General features: G+C 40.5%; 1 long non-coding RNA gene across 1 annotated transcript in view; it reads right to left on the bottom strand.

Annotated features, from left to right (window-relative positions):
- The window catches only part of LOC136992002 (uncharacterized), an 80,428-nt gene extending 78,009 nt beyond the window's left edge, over positions 1-2,419 (bottom strand). Inside the window, exons 1-2 of the long non-coding RNA XR_010884033.1 lie at positions 2,243-2,419; positions 572-859 (exon numbers count right to left, since the gene is read on the bottom strand). This is a non-coding gene — a long non-coding RNA (uncharacterized lncRNA). The remainder of the gene's footprint in view (positions 1-571; positions 860-2,242) is intronic.
- Between the last annotated feature and the right edge of the window lie 21,876 nt (positions 2,420-24,295).

The following is a 24,295-nucleotide window of genomic DNA, read 5'->3' as shown; positions in this document are numbered from 1 at the left end:
TCAGTGCCTTGACACTAATTCCTAGGGCATGGATCAGGACATAAATTAGGGCATCTATAAGGCTGGGCAGGATGGGTGAGCAGAAAACAGAGTAGCCTCTAGGTGATACTTAAATATTGAAAATATGCATTCTATAAACCTGAAATTGTGATTAGATCCAGAACAGCAGAACTCTTGTGCATGGGTACAGCACACAGATTTCAGGAAATATGATGCATGCAACGGTCTGCCATGCACAGACACAACTGCAGACTTGTAAGTATATGAATATTCGAGTTTGAACTTCCAGCCCTCACAGATAAGTTGCATCAGAGGCTCAAGGCTACTTTTATGAAGTCACAGGCCAGCATCCTGCAACCAGGACACCACAAACGAAGCACAGACATCCTGTTGTCACAGGCTACTGTTTTTTGTTTTGTTTTAGCAAAAAACTGTCTAATAAAATCACAATGTGTTATATTCCTCTTCTTTTTTGCTGCTTGCACTCCACTTCTGGTGCACGGCACTGACTGCAGTTGGAAAGGAACAGGGCGCAGGAATCTGAAACATCTGGTCCTTTCGCAGAACTTACCTTGCATGCACCTTGCTTTGTGTCTTTCCTCTGAGACAACTTTCCAAACATAAGTACCCCTTCAGTTTCTCTTTTCTTCCTCGGTCTGAATGTCTATCTCTTTTTTTTATTATTTATTTGATATTAACTTTACACTGAGGTAGTATTCCTTTTCTAGAAGTCCATTGGTTTTTAAGCAAAACTTGAGAATCTGAGTTGACTTTAGCAGCAGTAAGATGCCTCCTGCCCCCTTTTGTAGGTGCAAAAACATCCCATTAATGGTCTTCCCTGAGAACTGAACTTCCTTCCCTATTGAAACAGAAAGAAGAAAAAAAAAAAAGAACCTCACTGAAAGAATACTCTTATATAGTAAATGCCAACTCACTCCCCCCCCCTTTTTTTTTCTCAAGAAAAAGTCACCATATTTCTTTGCATTCCTACAGAAGTGTCAACTTTTTCAGCAGGAAACATTCTGGTAGGAACTATGGCTCCATTTTTCTTATCACCCCACTCATCATTATCAGCATAACGGTGGCAAAGAAGTAAGGGAGGCTAGACGGCTAAGCTAATAGCCTTCTATGGTTATTAAATAGGTATAGATTTATACAGCACTTTTTCAAGCATCAGAACACTTTCCTGCACTTTTAAATGCTGATTCAGTCTCCCAGGACTTCACCTGCAGAAGCCCCTGACTGCGCTGGGACTCTGCCGAGGGGAAGTCCTGCACGCTGGCACATAGAGCGCACAAGGAACTCAACCAGCGATAGGAGAAGGAAAACAAAAAGCTAGCGATGAAGGGGCAGAAGGCAGGCCATGCCACAAATCCGTTCTGGAAACGGAGTGCCAGAAAATGATGCATCAAAACCCAGAGGGGCGGCAGGTCTCTCGCCTACTCGAAGGGCAGCAGGTACCGGAGCGCTGGGCACCGCCACGACATGGCGGCCGGCCGCTGCCAGACTGCAGGCTGCGGGGCCGCCCGCGCCACGACATGGCGGCCGGGGCCTGCCGGGTCACCCCCGCTACAGGGACGGTCTGCCTCTGAGCACCAGCAAGCACACATCATTTCCGAAAGGAAAAAACAAACTTTACTGTTTTGGGGGGAGAAGGCGTTACTTTTTTTTTTGGAGGGGGGGTGGAGGCCTTGCCGCCAAAACCCACTCAAGCCCCGCGGGCTTTCCAGGCGGTTTGTGAGGCAAAGGGGCCGCCCGCCGCCGCCGCCGCCGCCGCCGCCTCCCCCGCCCCGGCATGCGGCGGGCGCCCGGGCCGGGGTCACGCCGCACCGGCTTCCTTCCTGCGGCAGGAGCCGGCCGGCTCCGGCGGCGGCGCAGGCAGCGGGGCGCGCGGGAGGCAGGAAGGCGCGGGGCGATGCGCGGCGCCGATAGGGGCGGCGGGGCCGCCGCCATCGCTGCGGCGGCGGGGGGCGGCCGGGCCGGGCCGGGCCGGGGCTGCGCGGCGCGGCTGTGAGGAGGCGGCCGCGCCGCGATTGCGGGGTAGATTGCACGGAAAGGGCGCTCCGCACCTGGAAGCGGGAAGCCCGTAAATCGTCTTCTGAAGATTAAAAGGCTTCAGATCTCCGCTCTTGTTTGTAATATACGACGAGGCTGTAGGGTCTTCTCCGATTCTTAACCATTGGTGTTACAATAATGCCGTGCTAGCCCTCACCACAGTCACAGCAGCCTTTCATTTTCTTACCTTGTACTCCTTTCCCTTTTGAAGGATGGGGCGTTTTTCCCCTTTTACACTGACTTCAAGGAAAGTGAAACTGTGGCTGTGTTAATCGACTTCTGTTCCTAAGGTGCTTAAGCGATCCCGTGTTCTCCCTCCAGAGCTGCGGTATCTCAGTGCCTCGCCGCCCCTCCGAAGGAAGGAAGCGGCCTCTTCTCACCCCGCTGGGGGCCGAGGCGCGGGGCCGGGGCCGGGGCGGCGAAGCCTGGCTGCGGCTGCCCCCCCCAGCGGGCTTCTTCCCGGGTCCAACCTGGGGCTGTTCTGCACCTGAAGCAAAGGTTATTCCCGGTATGCTGCAGGGGCCAGACTGAGCCCGACTAAGACACCAACAGGGAAAACTAAATTAAAAAAAAAAGCCTGAAAGAGTTCTGAAGCTCCTAAGTGAGGATTTTAATGCTTTTCTCATTCTGAATTCCTTAAAGGAGAGGTAAAGCATAGAAAGATTAAATACGTGCCATTATATCATACATCTTCTATACACTGCTTTACTTTGCAAGAGCTCCTGAAGTTCCATTTAAAAAATTGAGAAAGTTTATAAATATGTAAGTTAACATTTCCTTCCCTTGAGAAAGTTTTTCCCCCCCAACTAACTGCTGCAAAGCAAGCATATTATTGATGAAATCAACTGTCCTGGATGTTCTAATTCAGTAGCTATACAAGAAAGAATTCTATTTTTGACTCGTTACATAAAGGAAATTTTCTGTCTTTTAAAGCTTCATAGATTGGGGGGGGAGAGGGGCAGGCAAAAATAAACACTGGTAAAAAATATATATATATGCTCTCTAAATAATTTGATTTCACTTTTGATTCTATACCTAGGTTTTTCTGCATGTTTGTTAGCACTGAAGCTGAACTGTAAAGTTAATCACTGATTGCAGAATTAGCTGGTGATACTGCAGCTAATAAAAACTCTAGAACAAAATAATTTGGAAAGAAATGTGGCTTTTAAAATCCAGTGACCATTCTTAATCAAATACTTACTTGGTAACATATTACCCAGATTTGTTTTTAGACAGCAAAAATAAAGTAAGAGCAATGGTAAAGGCACACCGTAATGAGAACAGATTACCCAGCATGGTAATTTAGGGTATTTTTCTATACGGCACAATGCAATGCCATGTGGAGATACCTAAGACAGTTTGGGCACTGACAGCAATACAGTCATGTTATCATATTACCCCATGGAGACTAATTTCCCCTGTTCTTTTAGAGGGACTTAATCAGCCCAGGCAAAGCACCATGCTGTCCCAGATCACTCATGCCTAGCTCCTGTGTAGGCATATCCTCAATACTCTGGCTGTCCAGATTCCTGATTGCCTTTAAAAGTTGCTACAGGCTGCTGAAACTGAAACATACTTTATATGCACAATTTTCCTCTCCAATACAAGTATTTTCCAATACTTTTTTGATTCTACACACTTTGTGGCCTCCTCTCTGGAGAGATCAAATATTCACACATCTGTTTTGTGAGCATAACAGTTATGTCATGTATGTTATTCGCATAACATAAGATTCACACCAACTTATCTGTTGGTGAACAGATATGATTGCTTGTGTAGTAAGGAGAACACACCTGCAAAGAAACATCACTAGAGCTAATGGGAGTCATATACAGGAAGGGAAAACAGCAGGTCCCCAAATGGGGTCCTGGAACAAGACTTTGTCTATCTGCCGCCTTTAGAATTCATAATTTTATTAATTAGAAGTCCTTCGACAAATACTGTGTAGTTTAAATATCTTTGAGAGAGTCTCTCTATCTGCAGAATTCAACGACTATAGAAGAAACTTTTGCACAGAAACAATCTAGCACATTTTTTGCTTTCTTGGCAACTGAAAGAGGGAAGACCTGTCAGCAGTCCAGGCTATGCAGTGTGGAAAAGCTATGTAGATATGCTGAGTGTATAACAGTGGTTTAGGTTAGCATATATATTACTGCCTTGGATTACATGTTTTCCTGTGTTTATTTTCTATTTGTCAACATATCCATAGTGAATTCTTTGTGGCTTTGGCACATTCCAAGGGAGCAGTTCTTCCTCCCACTGATCCACAGGACTGCTTTAGTTCTTTGACAGTGAGAATTACAGAGACTTTTACTCAAGTAAGTCGGGAACTTCAGGATTCATGTAGATTTAAGGCTTCTTGGAGGAGTTGGACTAGGTAGGATTGCTTGCCCTAGGATTTTGAGGACTTTTAATAAAGCTTGTTTGGGGATTATGATGCAAAGTGTTCTGTCATTGTCATTGTCATTGTCCTTGAAACTTTCAGTTTTCCACTTCACTCCCAAGCAAAGTTTAGTTCAAAGCACAAGGTTACAGCCTTGTTTGCTGTCTTTTTCCCCCTCAAATTCATTAGTCAGTGCATGAGAGGCTCTTTTCCTTCTTGCTCTGCTGTTCAGCGTGGCTTAAGAGAAAGGAAGCTTGGCAATTTGCCCTTTTGCCCAAAGTAGGGAATTTATCAGCAAATGTAGACCTTGACCTTGGAGGATATCCCAGCCTTTACTGACAACGTAGTCCTACTGACAGAGCAGTCCTGCCAGGAGAGGAGAGGGCTTTGGGCTGCGGCTTCTGCGGGGCCTTAACAGCAGCTCTGGAGTCAATGCATGCCCTGATCTCCCTCTGCTTCACCTTTTATTCTGTAACTCTAGTCCTGAAATTAACAAAGCTCAGGCTGTTTTTTTTTTTTTTTACCTAAATCTGCTTTGTGCCTCTTTTAGGATTACATTTTAAAAAGTCTCTCCACCCCCATCCCTTCTAATCAATAGAAAGGAATCAATATATAAGGGTCAAGACCTTTTTTTTTTTTTTCTTCCTGTGGCTAAGCTTTTTCTAGCCTTGCATTTTAAATAAAGCCTGTATCCCCAACCATCTGTAAAAAGGGTAGGAGGAAAAAAAGCCGGCTGATTAGCATCTCTCTTTTAGGTCTTAGGGTAATGGCTGCTTTTACCTTTCTAGTTTAATTCAGCACATTTACAAAGCATTAAATCTGTCAGTATGGCATTAACTTCTATCATGTGGATATTAATAGGAATAATAATCAAAACATCAGCGAGTTTGGGTGTTAAAACTGGTAATATTTTCTTTAAGTGCTAGTATACATTTGGCTTGGAAGGTGCTCAATACTGCAAAAGATTTTTTAAATTGAGTAAGATGCATCTCCTGTCTATATGGATGTATCTTGGGGTAAACCTGATTATTTGTACCCCAAAGGTCATGACTTTGTCATCAGACTGATGTTTTCATAGAACACATTTGTAAAGCATAATTTCTAACTTTTATCGCCTCCATTAAGAAGAATGTTGATTAAGTGGAATCAGCATGTAAGAAAATATTTAGCAGCTGTTCTCTTATTGCAAAATCGTAAATATATGGAAAAATAATCACACAGATATTTTATGCCAATTAGCAAATACTTCTTTTAATTAAAGCATGTTGAACATTTCAGCATCATCTTAATATTACTGAAATTCAAATATAGTTCAGGGATGGTGGAATTAGAGTGAAAAATATCCACCAATACATTAAAAGGTTTTGTTAACAACCCAGCTGAATTAGTTCAGAGGGCTTCCTGTTTTGTATGATTTTTAACATCTTCACTCTCTACATTTTACACCATTACAGTGCTCTCATTAAAAAAAAATAAAAATAAATGCTGCTTTCCCTTTAAACAGCACAAAGGATGGGAAAAACTACTGCATTACTACAAATTATTTGGAGCTTCGGTGTTGCCAACATAGAACAGTTGTAAATCAAGGATTTATTTTGAAATATCCTAAATCAGTTTTTACAAATCAGCACTCTTAGTAACAGCTTTCAAAGAATAAAAGAATAGAGTCGTGGGAATTCATATTTATGGCTGAGGGTAAGTACGAATTAAATGTATCTGTTTCACTTATGTTGCAAAGTACTATTACTCAATGGTCCAAAATATTATCAATTTATCTGTATTCACTTTTTATTAGGAAAGGGGTGCATAACCATGCAGGTTTCAATGATGTAGGTAATAGTAATCAGGAAAAGAAATACTCCCTGGTGAGGATGAAAGGAATGCATGCTACGTTCTCAGAGGTTCAGTACTGTGTCTTTAGGAAAAGCAGTATACATGCAAGAACACTGTCCTGGAACACACTAAAGGAGTTGACTGGCTTTGTCGACTGCAAAGTAAAAGCCTTTGCTGTACCCTCTGCTAATATCTAATCATTTTTGCCTTGCACACACCACCTACACACCTAACACTTCACTGACAATGCTTTGCCTTTCCCCCTACCCCCCAAACATAATGGAAAGTTAATTGAATGTTTTATGCTTTAGCAATATCAAAGAAATGAAAAGAACGTAGGTTTCAACTGTATTTCAATAATAAGTGCATTAATTTTTACCTTTTAACTGACACTTGTACTAATTTCCTTAAATGCTCTTTTTTACTCTTTTTTGATCTGTCTGGCTTTGTCGGGTCTGATGATGAGGGCTTACTTCAAATGCAAAAAGATTAGCTCTCTTTCCTTTAATAGCACAATTACAGCTTGTGTGATGTCTAAATCATGAAAGATATCAGGGACAGACTTCTAAAGTCGCATCAGTTTATTACAAAAGTGGTAGTAATCATTTTAATATCAAAATTACTCTAATTTCCTAGTGGCATTTAGGAATTGTTAGGCATGCATACACATACACATAAAGATTAGTAGCCATTTACTTCTAATATGACTTAGATAATTGTTTTAAATAATACAATGAAATTTAAAAGCTCTCTGTTATATTTTCACCTCTACCCAAGATGTAGTTCAGGCACTAAAAGAATATTGCCACATCAAAGCAAGAACCAAGAGATCTAGTTCTACATTTTTAGATATGCCAGAATCTACATCTCATTTTGGATTTAGTTCAACATGAGACGGTACTAAACACTAAAGAATGAATATGTCTTCCTTAAAGATATGTAATAGGTTTAATCCCATCAGTGCTTAGTCTACTTTTTAAATCCTGCATTTAATATACTTTGCCATGAGAGGGCAAGATTAAGATACCCTTTCCTTATACTGGATCACACCTAACTCCTCAACTATTATTATTAGTTGTATTATGACAGCAAAAAGAATCCCTATTCAAGATGAAGGCTTCCAAGTGGTAAGGTGAAATACAAATCTAACAGAGAAGGAGGAATTTGTTTACTCTCCAAACTGACTTTGATTAACAACAATCATGATGGCCATTGCTAGCCAAGATGAAGAGGGATATCAAATGTCAGACAAGGTAGCAGCTATCTTTTTTGAGTATATTCCCTAAAAAGACTACCCTTCTTCTGCATTAGAGATGGAGATTTATAAACAATAATAATGCCCCAAAACATCTAGATAACATGCTGCATGCAGGAGGTGAAAGTGGAAGACTGTTGCAGTCATCTTTTTCAAATATTTTAGGATATTATGTCTGTTAAACAGTAGTTTCAAAGGAGAATTTGAGAGTTAAATCCAGGAGTGAAAATACAAATTGCTCTGGGAAGAGTGAGTACTAGGCTTTGATAAATTTTAAGTTCATAACAGATAAAGTGGAGCAGTTTGACCCATTGTCAGTCTATTTTAAGATGAACATTTGTTAAACTCTAATGAAAAAATGTAGCACTTAAACTTTGGCAGAAGGACAATTAGGTTTTTTTTTTTTCCCCCCCTGAATTGAATAAAATTGCATGGCACTGATTTTTACTTTAACTACAAGCAATAAATATGAGCTGCAACAGAATCTAACAGCTATTGGCCATATCTGCATGGATGTGTCATACAACCAAAGTTCACTTTCCATTTCAAGCATGCAAAATTTATGTCTACAGTGTATAGCTTATCATGCATTAAGCCTGTTCATGCAAGAGCTGATTTTCTAGTGTTAGGAATAACTTGCACCTTTTTGACGTGCAGGACTATAATCAGCCCAGCCAATCAATGCTGTCTGCACCAAGAAGCAAGAAAAAAGACTGCGCAGCTATTACACACCATCAGCTAACTTCTAACCACTTCAGGCAATTCAGCCTGAGAACTTTTAACTCAATTTGCATTAAAACAAATCCTTCCTGCCTTTTACTTGCTATGCGTATTAGGATTATTTGTTTTGCATTCTCAGAGATTGCTAGTGAAGCGCAGTGATAGTGACTGGGGAAACACACTGTGCCTCTGGCAGGCGCTTAAGAAAGTTTATAGGGCAAACAAGCTCCCAGCTCCCCTAGTCACAGTCAGTAGATTTACACGGTAGTGTAATGAGAATGAACAATAAGCTGTCATTCGTCAGCAGATACTCTATGGGTCTGTCCATGGTGAGAAGATTTTGGAAGTGGATAATCTTTGCATTCTTAGGCTCCACTTTGAATATGTCGACTTAGAGAAAAATAACAGACAAAGGCAGAGCAAAAAGGAACAGCAGAGGTCTGGAAAACCTCTGGAAGCAAAGCTGGTAGTGACATTTATAAGACTGAGTAAAGTAAGTGAGGAGGGAGATGTCCACATAAGTTTCATTTCTGGGACTAACTTTTGCACTAAACCATGGGCTTTTTGCATCGACATGGTGCATTGTGGAACGCACAGTGTGGATTCTGGTCTTTAGCACTGGCCCTCTATCCAATAAACACAAGGCATAGGCTCCTGAATTCAAGCTTTAAGTGAGATGGACACACAAAACATAACAGGGTGCTTTCTCCAGCTTGAAAGTGGGCAAGCTGTTCAGGTGGAGGTGGCTAGAGTGTTGCTGGGCAAAAATGGGTTTTTCCTCTCCACTAGGGCTCTCAAAATCTTCAAATGATTAGCATCACTACATTCCCATCCCAGAAGAACAGGGCAAAGGTAAAAAGGATGGTTACAAGAATCTTGATAAAAACAGGCTCTTTCTATAAGAGATGTGCGTGCCTGTAAGTAACATATCCAAGCTGAATGCTGTATGCTGCTGTTTATTTAAATTTCATTTTATATTCTAAATGTATTAGATTCTGTATTTCTTACCATTTCAAAATGATCAGTGGAGGAAAAAAATCTTACCTTTATGGACTTAGCATAAAATAATAAAATTTAACAAAATATTTTCCTTTCATTTTAGGAATTCTTTATTATACATGGAAAACAAAAATTTAATTTTATCCAGCAATAGGATCATTGAACTTATGAATTGTATTAGTGATTTTAATGAAGTTAAGAGGAAAAGAAGATAAACTTTGTTACAGAATTTCCAGAAGAGAGATTTTAAGGGAGAGACCAAAGCATAAATGAGTCTCAAGATGAGAACTTTTGTTTGCAGCATAATCAACTCTTTCTAGAATCCCTCACACTGCTTTATGGTAATAGGATGAAGTATATGGCCAAAAATCTCTTTTATCCTTAGTAAATCTGTGCTTGTACCTATATACCTCTCCCAATCCAGTCTCTTTTTCCCCTCTTTTGCCAAGCTTATTGAATTTCTATCTACATCATCTACAATTTCCTACTGAATTAATTTCTTGTAGCCTATTTCTTGAACCTATTCAATCAGATTTTCAGTCTGTACTCCACTGACACTTCTCTCAAAGGTTTTACTATTCTTTTCCTAGGCAAATTTCAGGGTCTGAGTCTTCTTACATCTCCCTAGGACATCTCAACTGCTTTTCACATAGCCAGCCATCCTTTCTTTATGAAATCTTGTCCTCATCAGTTTTTGTTACTCCAGCCTCTCCTTATGTTCATCCTAACTCTCTAAATAACCTCTTTGAAGTCTCGCTCGGTGCACCTTCCTCATCTCTATCCATTACTGTTTGGGGTGACCTCACCCCCATCTCATACAGAGAGCAACATACAGCCTTTTGTTACTAATGTGTCTTTTTCTCAGTGTGATACGAGTGAATAAGTTTCCAACCACAATTACTTTTATAAATAATACAGAAGAGAGATGTGATCAAAAGTATTTACTAAGCAGTAACTATCAAGATAGGAAAAGTCAAAGCTGTGGTAGATAAAGATGCTATATCTTCTCTTTCACTAAAGAAGGGAAAAAAAAAAAAAGCATTAACCATTTCAATGACCAAGTAAAAAAAAAAAGATACATATGCAGCTAAATTAGTCTCCTTCTAAGCTCCATAAATTCACACGTGCGCTCCAGGGAGGGAGATAATGCAACCCTAACTGTGTCTTGTTGAACTTGGCCATTTAGTTGGCTAACCCTTTTGTAACATGGTCTTCTTTTATATTAATAACTGTTCCAAATGATGTCTTTTCCTGTTAGGGTGACACTCTGTCAGCCGTTTGGGCCTGATAAAAAAGACCATGAGGCAGTGAAGCAAAGCAGTCTTGGCAAAATGGAGAACATGATACTTGGCAAGACCCATTGTTAATTTGTTACAAACATCTTCAAGGAGGGTTTTTAATTTCTTTTCAAGTTAAAGGCTAGAAGTAAACCTTTCCTTCAGACCCATTTGATAAAGGGGCAGAAGAGCTATGTCCTGTTAAATGACAGTGATTTTCCAGAAAGAGGTGTTAGAATATTTGGTCTATAGAATGATCTGGCTTTCTAGCTTCCTTGTAGCTTTTCAAAGGGTTTGCTCTTCTTTTGGATGGCTTGCTTTCTCTGTCTCTGCAGAGTTTTCTAAAAAGTTTACAGTGAATGAAGGGTCTTTTTTTTTTTCCAATTTTTTTTAGCTGGGGTAGAGAACATAGAAATAAAATAATTCACACAATGGACTAAGTCCTGTTCTTATCACCTACATATGTGACTTTTCTTTTCTTTCTTTCCAAGTTTCTAGTGTGATTTTGTCAACTTTGGATCAAAACAGCTCCTACAGCAGATAAAAATAGATGAGAACCAATCATGCAGCAGTGACACTGACTTTAGTCAGATTAAATGCAAGAAGAGGAGGTCAATTTTTTTTTAATTGCAAGTGGCTAATTCACTGATTGCTAAAAATTATTCATGAATAATTTATATCTCAAATATTAAACTATGTATGGGATGAGTTACTGGGGAGAGTAAGGAACTATAAACCTGCTACTCTTCCTCTCTATATAGTCTGTGCTAAGCTTTGACTTGTGCAACACCTACTTCTTATTTGTTTTAATGACTGATCTTAAAGCATGTAAATAGCTGGGAGATATATGGAAGGCTATTAGAGAAAAGTATAGTGATTTTAAGAAAAAAAATGGTTAAATAGTGATGTACACAACTAAACAGAGAGGGAGGAGGGGGGAGGTGGAACAACCCAAAAATCTCATAGGCCAAAATTGGAGCCTGCTAGATGTCACTGCTTCACTTACAGGTTGTGGTAACTTCACCTCTCCATTCTGGCCTATTTGTAGCTTTTTTATGGCTATAATGTAACATATCACACATTACATACATTTTCATGCCTTACCACACAGCTGTAAACCACAGTAGGTAAATCTTAGCAGTTTCATTTTACAACGAAGAAATTAAGGCATATAGAAGTGAAGACATAGGTGCCCAGTTTCAGGGCCTGCCTGCTGAAGCCCAAGCATCTATAAAATGGCTCTGAATGGAACTGCGGATCTTCAGCTTCTGAAAGCCTCGCAAACAAGCTATCCTCAAATTTGGCAACCAAGAGCAGTAAGCTTTTTTGAAAATGTTAGCCTAAACCACATTCCAGACATCAGATTCATGTCTTACTGACTCCTAAGCTTTGTTTCCATTCCCCTGGATGCCTCTTTGGGCAGGACTGGATCCTGAGGGTGAGTATAGCCCAGATGCAAAGATGTTCCACACCAAGTAGGGCCTGCTTCAGTCCTCTGCATGTGGCAGGTATGGAGTATGCCACTAAGACAAGTCAAGGATGTTCCCAAAACCACACGGACTGCATCCAGTGGAGGATGTGTTCCAGTCTCACCGTTGGCAAACACTAGTCCCTGACGCCTACAGTGTCATCTAGCCTCCTCCAAAGCTACTGTTTCTTGTGATGTTTGCCTCCTGGGACATGGCTTGGGACTCATCTAAAGGGAAGAGTGCCACCTACTGAACCACCAGCACCAGCTCTCAGTTCCTGCAGCTCAGGAGAATGCCATTCACTTGAGAGCCTGGACACAGTCTGAAGCAAATTATTTGTTATATATTTGAGCAAGAAAACAAACATACACAATAAGATTGGAAAGAAGTGGAAAAAATAGTGCTGGATCATAGAGCAGATGTTGCTAAGTGTTACTAGGCAGTGCCAGTGCATGCATGTGTCTCTGGGGCACGTGTCAGTGTACAAGACAATAATACGTGCACTAAAGATGATACTGAATTATGACATTAAGTAAACTTGAGAAGACATGACTGAGCTTTTCTCTCGACCATTTACCAAAAAGGTTGCTGAAGCCCACCACAGAAGAGAACACACTGCTGAGTCACATGAAGAAAAAATGCAGATATTAAGCAACTTCTGTTTAAAATGCTTTTCTTTCCAGTACCTTTACAGAGGCTTTTGTTTTAATCTTGGGAATCCATCAGTCTGTCTACACGGTTTCATAACTATTATGCATCTGCTTAGCTTGCACTGCTGAAATACTTCCTCTGTTCACTCAGTATGTCCTGTTTTATTTAGAGCCATCATCCAAGTCACCTCAAACTGATATTTTTCATATAGAATCCATTTTGTGGCAAAGTGCCATATTTACATCAACATCTAAAAATACATACATGACTTACTTGGAAAACCTAGCTAGCTTATTTTCATTCCTGGTCATTTTCTGAAGTAACATGGAATTTAGATCTTTAGCAACATGTGTACCTCAAACACTTTCAAAAGGCACTATTAAAAAAAAAAAAAAAAAAAAAAGAAGTGAAATGGTTAAACATTTTATTATTCACATTGCATTCATAGTAAATTGTGTAATAGTTTTCATGTCTTAATTACTTAAATTTTATATTGAGCTATAGTGATATTATCTCTCTTTTTGTCTCCACACAATTGTATTTTATAATAGCTTTTATTAGGGCCTACATGAATGGAATTTAAAATGAACACATCATTCTGTTACTTCTACAGTTTAGAAAAAGAGAGTACTTTTCTGATATTTGGCATGAAAAGTGCTTTCCTTTGTGTTTTATGACATATAGCAAATTGCATTAGATAGTTACCTTCCTGCTCAAAATATGTCCCTAAGAGGAGTACAGAGCAGTTCTGTCACTTTTAGTAAGTTCACCTTGGTCTGAAAGTGGGTGTGATGCCCAGCATATAATGGGGGAATGTCGTCCCCCCCCCCCAAAAAAGGTTTGATCTTGTTCTCATTGAAACAAAATTCAAAATTTCCACTGGTTCCCATGGGAGAAACATCAGAGTAGCAGATACATAAGTTAAAGTTATGTTTATACAATCTGTGTACCCACCTCTGAAACTAAGCTTGGCTCTCCAACCTCCCAATTCCACAGCAGTGCCTACCTTGATACCAGCCTCCATGTTGTCATGTTGGTCCATGTATTTGGGGTGTTTCCTTAACGCCTGGCTGCTGAGTCATTCATTGCCTTCACCTTTATGATGTCCCTCCTGAAGTTTCCCTTCTGCCAGCACACCTCCACCCAACCTGTGTATAGGATGTGTAAATAAATTTAAAGAAACATTTGTTTTCAGTTGTTAACGGAATTAGGAAGGCATGCACATCCAGCGCTTAGGCACACAAACAAGATACCGCAAGGTAATGAGTTTCTGCTGAGCTGCAAGACCTGCCCACATGCACAGTTATCCCCCTGCAGCAAATGCAGCGTGATTCAAGCCAGCCTCACCCACCTCACCGTGGGCTAAGCCAGCTCCAATTACCATGCATTTGTTGTAGGCTAAGAGGACACACATGGGCAGCTGCCACACATCAGGTGGTACTTGGTAACTTTGTGTGTACAAGTTGTTCATCTAATATTGTTGCTACCCAGTCATTTCGCATAGGTAGTTTCAGAATTCTAGCATAATCATTTTTAATGTGGCCATAAATACGCATTATGAAACCAAGGGTATTCTGGGGGGGAAATCGGCACAGCGAGGGAGGATAACTTAATCTATTAGTTTTATTTAAAAACAACCTATAGACACATAGGAGGCTTTTTTGTTTAGTCTTTTCATTATAATTCAGTAAATGGATTTTTAAGAACCTGCTTGTAAAAATTCTACTGACACAAAAATATAATGACAAACATTACCAATAGTTCTTAGGCCAATAGAATATGTCAGTGAGAAAGTAGAGTAGGCAAAAAGCATCATTCCAAAATACCAATGAAAAGTTAAACAAAAGCTGAATTTCATTCAGCTCTCTGGAAATATCTGCTAGTGAGCCTCCATCTCTCCATGCAGACTGTGGGCCAGATTCTGCTTTCAGTTATCACATCAGTACGCAAAGGAAGAATCTGTCTCTCAATTTCTTTTTCCCCAAAGCCAAAAGTTGTGAAATGTCACCCTATTCTGTCTGTATCACCCACCTCGTCTCTTTGTACAAATGCTAGAATTCCCCTAGCAGTTCCATTCAGTCTTTCTGTTTGCTAAGTGAAGTGCCTTCTACGCTGATCTCCAAGAACAGTTGCTCATTCTGAGCATTTTTATTCTGAAGATTGGTTCCTTTTCTCCCCCCCCTTTTTTTTATTAACATGTCCACACTGTTACTAAACATAAAGGGTTTCTCAAGGAACCAATTTTACCACATTTGTTTGGGTGTTATATGGATGTTCGGAATAGAAATCAAGAGTACAAAAATAGATTTTCTTGATTTATGAGACATTCCTGTTTTCAATTCACCATCAGTATGTGCAGACACGATGCAGTCAAGAAATGAAGCATCTGGTTCTCCCACGTTTCATTTATGAACTTTAGCACCAGATGTAAATCATTCATAAAATCCCAAAGTGTTGGAAGAGTCTCTTCCTTCATTTTAACAAACATATACTCCAAGTACTGTACCTAACACTTCACATCATTTGTTAAAAATGATGCGATCTGAATTTTAATGACTTCCAGAAATAAATTTTCAAGAAGGAAGAAAAGAAGAAGAAAAACAGGTGACTGTGGTGTTCCTTGTTTCTGACCGTGAATTCTCTTTTTGAAACCAAAAGATGTCACTTTAAGTTATTATAACCGAAGTCTACATGTTATTACCTGCACACAGAATGTTTTGAAGAGAACAAATCTATTAGCTTATAACCATTCTTCTCCCAAATCCTTTCCATTAGTGTCGCATTCATGTCAGCAAATGCTGATTCAACATCAAATCTGAATTGCCTCCCTGTGCTCATCCGCCAATCGCCCTTCCTCTCCTCCTTCAATCCCTCCTTCAGTCCCATTTGTTCAGAGAGCCCTTCTTGGCTTTCCCTCAACATCTGTAATCCCTTCATCCTCCCTTCTCACTCCTTTGTCTCACTGTGTTCATTGAATTTCACAGGATAACTCACACTTTGGGAATAAGCACCTGCCAAAATAATTACAGGATCGAGGCCTATTCTTTAGGATAAGGAAACCTATCTTCTCTGTGTACAAAAATATGATATGCATATAAGTGATATGCATATAAGTTAATGCTTTTAATAACGAATCAGTCTTTTCTGGCCCTTTTGCAATACTAAGTTTTTTACATATTAATTTAACGTCAGAATTATCAGGCATGCATTTCATGCACTCAGGTTGCCTTACAACATACAGAGCTGAGGAAGTGTGAAGAAGATGCACGAGTAGATGCAGTAAGAAGGCTCCTCTAGGACAGACCACACACACACGCACGCACGCACGCACGCCCCCAGAAAAAACCTCTGCATGAGGGAGCCGAGAGGTTAAGAGTATTCACAGAGTCACAGATCCGCCTCAGCTCTGCACTCCTCCCTACACCCACTTCACCCAGTTGCTTCGCAGGCTGCCATTCAGGGCAGCTCTCTTTGCTGTCCTCTCTCCCTTTGCACAGTCGCTACACTGCTAAGCTCGTAAAAGAATGAGTATAATTAGCCCCGGTATACAAGCATCTGCGATAGAAATCTTATATTAACATTCATGCAGTTCTAGCAGTAATAAACCCTTGTATAAATTTCTAACACCAAGAAATTTTCCTTGTACTTTGGAAATATCTGGCATTTATTTAGCTCTTTATTGATAGCTTATTTCTACAGTACTAATCACTGCAGTAGCTAAGCACCTAGAGCCATTTATAACACAACATTTACCTCCAAGAATGGCTCTGAGAAAAGGAAGAGCCTTTTCTCCAGTGGCCGGGCCACATGTAGTCTATCTAGATTGGCAAGGCCTTGGAACAGCCACAAACAAGATAGCCTCCAGCCTGATGGGGCAACCCTTCCCATGGGGACATGCTTTAAGCAGGCTGGAAACACAGCAGGGGCAGACCCATTGGCTGCAAATCTCATGCAGAGATCACAGCTACGACTATAGCCCACAGTTAATAGTACAAGCTGTGGCTCAGTTGCTTGGGTGCCTTAAGCCCTTGGGAGGAGAAGGATTCTTTGCAGTCTCTTGCAGCCTTTCCTCCAGCACAGACGCCAATTGTTCAGCCTCTGCTCTGGGAGAGCTGCAGTCCCAGTCGAGTTAGTTCCCCTTAAACCTATAAAAAGGTCTCTTCTCTCACACGCAAAATTCAGCCACTTTCGAAGTGAAGCAGAGCAGATGTTCAACAGTGCAGGCAGCAACACTGTGCTGTACAGTGTAAGGCACCAAACAAACAATACTGTATCTAATTGAAACTTCAGGGGAGATTTAGGTAGGCACAATATAAATGCTGAAGCTGAAATCTGGCCTGAACGTTGGGAGTTAACATCTCCATTCCTGAGAAATGTGATACAGGCACTTTAATGATTGCATGTGCTCCGCATCTCAGCCTCCTACGTCACCCCCAGGATTGCATTTCCAGGAACACAGTTGACATCCTGCTGGACCATTGGCTATGGGAGAAGATAGCCAGCACCACCTCATACGGTCGTGGGGTGCCCTGGCTTTTGCTAAAGACCAGCTGACCCAAAGGCTTCACGTTACAACTTCTGGCCCAGTTGCTCCCGCAAATCAATGGTTGACCAAGCACAGTGGGAGTCTGGCCCCTGGCTGTGAATGCTGTTGGATTGTTATTACAGGTGAGCAAGCAAGGAGGAAAATCATTCCATGGATGGAAAACACAGCATTTTTTTAAAAATGAGCATTTTTATAGGAATTGTTTTTAAATCATTTTAGAAAAATGTAATATTGCCAGTCTACAATAAGAAAAGGCAAATTTTGGTAAATAAAAAGTTCCAAAATTACTTCAACTAAAATTTAAAAAAAAATTACAATAGAAAATGTGAAGGGTGTATTTTTTCTTTTTTTAAAGAAGGATATTTTTCGCATGAAGACACCTTTCATACTTTGCCTTTCAGTTTCCACTGGCTTTCCATACATCCCAGAACTCATCTAAATCATTACTACATGTAGACTATTAAGGCTTCAACATTGATGCCACATACAAATACAAAAAAAGGGATCGATTGTGCTCTAAGATGTATTTCTGTGAAAGATGACAATTCCAGAACTCAGATCTTCTTCTCCCTTACAATAGTTCTAAAATTGTAACTATACATATATTTATTAGGATACTGAAACCTGTTTCATTCTCTCTCAGACCCTTTCTAACTCAGTATTATTTGGTAACACTCAGCCAGGTCTGCAAGACTTTATTCATGTGGAGCGGATACCTTTCTCCATAAATAATTCTCAGCAGTTTCAGTGGAGCACTTATTACACAATATTCTTCACAATGTCAATGAGATCATCAGCTGTTGGCTCCTGTATTCTGAAGGCAGTGCCACACAGTGACAAAGTTTACCTAATATAACATTCACAGCTTTTTCTTCTTTGAATTGGATGTAAACATCACTGTATTTACAAAGTAGGTAAGGTAGCTGTTGCACATCTTTGCCATATATTTTAATTTATTTTGTTTTCTTCATTTTATCCATGTTAACAATCCAGTCAAAGTGAAAACATATTAGCAACAAAGCCAGTGTTCAGCTAAATGACTAATGTCATGCCTGCTATTTCAGAAATACCACTAGTTTTATTTTATTCCCCACCGCCCTACCGTGTCAGAGGCTGCAGCCTGAGCCTTTCAGAACTCCACAGGCACAACTTACAGTCTCATCTCAGTCCCGCAGTGCCTGGGTGGTCTCTCTCAAACTAACCAAGGCAGGAATACCACCTCCTTGATCCATAATGCGCTCATCCATTTCACTTGTCTGCTCAGACATCCTAGGCCAATGATTTATTTGCAGAGGTGAAGCCAGGAGAACTTCTCCCCTTCCAAACACATGCACACATACTTCTGTAAACTGGCTGAAATATGCAGTAACTTCCCAGAGGGGAATGGGTTCCCCCCCCTCCCTCTCCTATATGTTTTATATGGTTTCCATTATTATTTGATAAATGTGTTATGACACACTATTTACCTCGGTCTGCAGCTCTGGGGAGCTTTGTGCAGCTCTGCTCCACACCTCTGCCACCCACTAGATATTTCACAAATAAATCACATTCCCAGATTAAGACAATACAGTTTGGTACTGAAAAGAGAGAAGAGAGTTAGGATGAGGTGTGCTGGAGGAGGCTTTGGTTTCATTTCTCTCACTTCTGAGCCACGAAGAGCTGATCCTCAGCCTGTAACAATGGCTTTGTTTCAGATAACCCCTTCTGTCTTTTTGGAACAGGAAGATGTTCTCTGTCCAGCTGTCTAACTCTCGCCTTTGGGTTTCCCAGAGAAACATTAAGAGCACAGTATTCAATGCAAGCAGGAGCGAGTCTAAGGAAGTCTGCCTCCCTGTACATATTCAGTCGTTGAAGTTATCTTTTTCAACCAAAAGCAGGAAGTCTGCCAGGATATACAGCACGAAAGAAGGGCTGCAGAGCTGTCCTGATGAAAGTAAAATGAATATATTTAAGGTGAATATATTTAAGGCTGAAAATAAATTATATGAAAGGTAAGATCACAGACAGTTTTGTGCAGACTTGCTCAATACTGTATTACAATCAGAAATTTGTGGGGAGGAGGAGGAGTTATCCTCCAAAGCAGTTACCAAATAACTTTACAATTACTCCAAGTATTTTCCTGTTACAACTCTTCTTTTTAGTGTATGTGCAGTTACTACAGTAATTTCTTTTTATATGAATTTACTACCAGAATCCAGAGGGGAAACCATCAATAAAGTCTGCAGACACCAATCTGTTTAGGAAGCCTGCTCTCTTAAAACCTACCCAAAAATCAGATTCTTTCTGCAATGTCACAGACTGAGTTTCCAAAGCCAAAGACAACCAAAAGTTCAAATGAAATTAGGCCATGAGAAAACAACAACAACAACAGCCAGGTATACCAGCTGGAAGTCTTTCAGAGAACATCACTGCTCCAAACGCTGCACTGCTAGTCCTGTCAACACATAGCAGTATCTGCAGAAAAGGCACAAACATAACCCAGTGACAGTGACTCCAAACCCAATGACTCCAAAGATTCAAAAAGTATGAATTAATACTCCTTCTTTCCCATAAGTAAAATAAAAATAAATAATGAGATGGGCTGAGAGTCGCAGAGATTTTGTATGCTTACTTCCGTGAGTTTTTAGGTCATGTTAATTTTTAAAAATAGGTGAATTAACATACAAGTGTAACATGGAGGATATTAGCCTTTCTTCTGCCACCATTTCAGGGTACATGAGAGCCGCCAGGGAGGTTAGCGGATATTGTTGTGGGCTCCAGTGCTGCCTTCTCACCACATTCGCGCTCAGAGGGCCAGAGTCCTTGCAATCATGCCCTGAGCTCACAAACAAAAGCAGCATGGAGAGGCTGGTCCTTCCTTCGGAGACTGTGTGGCTCAGTTCTCATTACTGCCCCTCCTCCCCCCCCAATCTCCTTCTACAGGATTTTTAACCTCTGTGTACATAGCGTTTTCCCTTATAGTCATCAGAGGAGGTGAGACCTCTCTTTTCTCAGCAAGCCCCAGGGCAGGCTTCACCCTTCAGTTAAGATAAACAGCCTGCAAAGAAGGTAGAGCAGTCACACACCTGTTCTAGCAGCTCTAAGTTTCTGGCCTCTGTGCAGGGTGGTGGAAGCTGCTGCTGGCTCCTATTCTGCACATCCTACAGTAGAAACCAGTTAAAGAGCAGTGTCTGCACATGGATTTTCAGGTGCAGGATTAACCTTCCCAGCTCTTCTGCACCTGTGGAATACAAAAGCTATCCCTGCTGTCCCCTCTGCTACTAGAATGAGAGATAATCACACTCACATTTTTGAGTACCAACCTCAAAAATGTGGACTGTGGGTATTTCCCTGCAAATACAGATGTCTAATAGCAAAACCTCAGCAAATATATCCCCCCAAATTCATACATTAATAAAGTATTTTAGCAAATCTTTGTCACAGATAAAATTTAGAAATATGATGTATATAATGAATGGGTTGGTATCTTATGCCAGACTATATTAATAGATGGCATTGTGGAACAAAACTCGGTATGCCAGTGTAAGTCAGCGTGGCAAACTCTCCAGATGATAATTCCAGTTTGTCTCAGCAACAGAAAGAAAAGCATAGAAAAATCCCTACCAAAAAAAAAAAAAAAAAAGAGCTAAAATATTGTCAGTGGGGAAAAAAATGAGGAATATCAGTTTAATTTGTTAACTGACTCTTTTGCCAGCAGTAATCTTCTGCATGACAAGACATATTTCTGTATTCTTTGAGTCCAGATCATTCTGGTGTTTATTTGCTCCTGTGCCTTTGTTTCTCCTCAGTGCTGTTAAAGAGATGTGCATATTTACAGTAATGACAAGAAAATCAAATCCACCTGAACATGCTAAAATAATGGAATTGGCCAGACTTTAGCTTGTTGTTCATGAGTTTGCTAAATAAAAAGTAAGGAGAAGCAGGTGAAGTATATTTGCAGCTTTCCTAATAAGAAACAGAGTAATCATCTGTATAAATCACCTGCCTGAAAAATAAACCAGAGATTAGGGACAGTTAACAACTGTAAAGATGAACTGATGGGGGGGGGGAGAGGAAGCAATTGTTTGTAGTGATAATTTTTGCCATAGTTCTTCCCCTTTACAAACTTTAAAATTTATGTGAAAAATGTTGTCAAAGCTTTAAAAAAAGTTGTTTCATCAGAAGTAGAACAAATGAAACCCAATGTCTTACAAATGTTTATCCTATTTCCTTTATTTCCCCTACTGTAATAGCCCCATTTCACCTATCAGCCCCCTTCTCTCCTCATCCTGTGTAATTCCCCGCAAGCAAGAGATAAATCTTGCTATGGTTAGACTGGAATTGCAAGCAGGCTGTTTGGCTAACCAGTACCTGGCTACTAACTGGCTTGCTGAGGGGTAATTAGCAAAAACTATTTTTTCTAGCTGCTTAATCATTTTCATTAAACTTACAGGAATTTAACTAGGAACTCCTACTTCTCAATCAAGTTTGTCAGAATTGGGCCTTGTTTTCAAATGACTTTGGGGACAACAGGCAGATAGTACAGTTGCATCGATCTTAATTCCTAAGGGAGCTGCAGTAAAAATTCCAAGTGAGTCTAGCATGGAGCATAACCCAAACACTCAGAAAGTAGGTTATAAATTAAATTAGAGTGATTAATTAAAACTAGAGAGAACAAAAAGATTTAGTCAGGAAAAAGCCCTCAACAAAATACCTAGCACAGAGTTTTGTTATATAAACATGTTTTTCCATGAGCAGCAGCAAAAGTGAGCCCTGGTGTCCTGTTTGTGTTCTGATTCCCCCTCCCGCATCTCTTTCTGCCACCATGTGTCAGCACCAGCTCTTCTCTATCACACCACATAAAGTCTCCTCCTCCACTTCATTTTTCCACTTTCTCCCCTAAATGCTTTAGGATACTCCAGCTGGATAACGCTCCCAGCTAAGTTTGTGCCCCTGGGTGCGTGGTGCCGGGCCGCGAGCTGTACAAGTGCTGCCTGGCCGGCTGGTGCGGGAAAGGTGACGGCCAGCTCAGCTGGGCACGCCAAGCAGGTAACAGCCCAGCTAACACTACAACCAGTTTCTCAGCAAGGTGCAAAAACCATCTCTCTCCTTGACACGAGTAACAGCTTTTGTGAAATATAAAAGAACTTCATATCTTTGAGACCTCTACCACTTTGACAAATTTGATTGAAAGTGGCCGGTGGTTTACACAGATACTGGGGAACAGAAGCTGACAGACAGATAAACATCATGATAGCATATGTCTCACTTCCTTAAAAATCTGACTAAAAAGATGAGGAGGCTCACGTGCACCTGACTGTAAATGATTTCCTGTCACTGGGCTGTGTTTCTGTGACCCTGGTCATTTTATATGCTTGCTTTTCCCTATGTTGTCCGATAGTGGCTTGGCAGCCACCCTCCCTATGATGATGACTCAATGTGCTGCTTTTCCTGTCTTATTCTATGAAACACATCATTTGATGTGACTAACACAGCTCATTTTGATGAGTCACAGAGCCAGGAAATGTAAAGAAGATGCAGTTTTCTGAAGAGTGCAGTTCAAGCAAATATTAGAAAAACAAAGTTTTTTTAAAAAAATTCTTCATCTTAAAATTGTGCATATGGTGTAGCTCCTGTCTTCCTACTTACTTGGTACAAAGTCTCATTTCTATTGCTCAAATTCATTAGCGTTAATATTGCTGGTAGCCTGCCTGGTTAATGTGGGAGATGGGTAGGGAGAATAAAAGACAGGACATTCTCTCTGTCCACATTACAAATTTGACACCCCATTTCCATCATTCTTGGGGATTCCTCAGAAAGATGAGCCTTGCTGTTTAATTCATAATGTACAGTCTATAATTGCTGCCTTTACTGCAGTCCATACTTCAAGAAACTGGTATTCTAAATTGATGTGGTCAAGTGAAAGAAAAAACTTTTAGGAATAGGAAATTAAGGCATGGAGTCAACAGTCTGCCCATGGTCACAAAAAAAAATATGAGAGACAGCAAGGCTCTGAATCCAATTTCTCCCACTTCCAGTCTAGAGCTATAACCACAAAAATATCCTTCCTCCTACATGTGGTTATAGATGTTCTCCCTATCCATGTAAAAAGGGAAACCTATTGTAGGTTTTTACATTTCTCCTTAAAGTATTCTTTATAATTAAGAAATAAAATGGTCAGGGAAAGGGAGTTGTCACTCATTCTCTCTCTGACCTCAAGCAACTGGAAACCCCTGCTGGGTCTGGGGGGGTGAGCAGAATCAGGACCATAATTCTGCTTTTCTCCCCGTTTTTTTAGAGTTGTTACTGGAGTAAAGAAAAGCCCCTCTGCTACAAACACTGCTTCATCTGGGAAGTGGAGAGATTACAGGTGCATTAGCTTTGTATTCTTCCTTAGACTATAGGAAAGTGTCTTCATCTGCTCTCTTGACAAAACCACCAGCTCGAAGTGCAGGAATGAAAGAATGGCTTTTCTCCAACTCCCCTTCTGCCCCCCAGATGTTTGCTGCTCCCATCTCCACATACAACAGGAGGTGTCCACAATTTCCTTCCTTCCTCCTTGCACAAGCTAACAGCAAAATAGAGAAGGCTGGTCAGGCAACACCTCAAAAATCAGCCCTCACCACAGAAGTGAGTAGGCGCTCCACAGGCCAACCATGCAGAGACCATTAGGGCTTGAACCCAGCACCTAGGGTGCTCTGGATGGCAATTCTTTGCACAGTACAGGACACTACAGCATCAACAGCCAGACCACGGCCAAGCAATGAAGGCATACAGAGCACTGTCATTAGAACCTTTTTTTCTTTCTAAAGACAGAGACGTAGTCAAACCAAGCAACCATCACCTCCTCTCACATTGTGACAAAGTGCATGCATTATAAAATATTTTTCTGAATAAAAATAATGTATGTATTTGAAAATAAAGCATGATTTTTTTTAAGGAAATGGCAGAGAACAAAGTGCACAAGGCCAAACTTTCTAATAAATGAGATTTATTATGGGAAAAAAGTCCAATAATTGCATTTTCAGGGGAAAGGTCATTATTACTTAGAAAGAGGTTAATAGAACAATATTAATAGCTTTTTACAGGGCAGAAGAGATAGATGCAGTATTAATATGAATGAAAAAC

The sequence above is a fragment of the Apteryx mantelli genome, chromosome 4, assembly GCF_036417845.1.
Source record: "Apteryx mantelli isolate bAptMan1 chromosome 4, bAptMan1.hap1, whole genome shotgun sequence".
Classification (NCBI taxonomy): domain Eukaryota; kingdom Metazoa; phylum Chordata; class Aves; order Apterygiformes; family Apterygidae; genus Apteryx; species Apteryx mantelli.
This window is presented reverse-complemented; position numbering and strand designations above follow the sequence as displayed.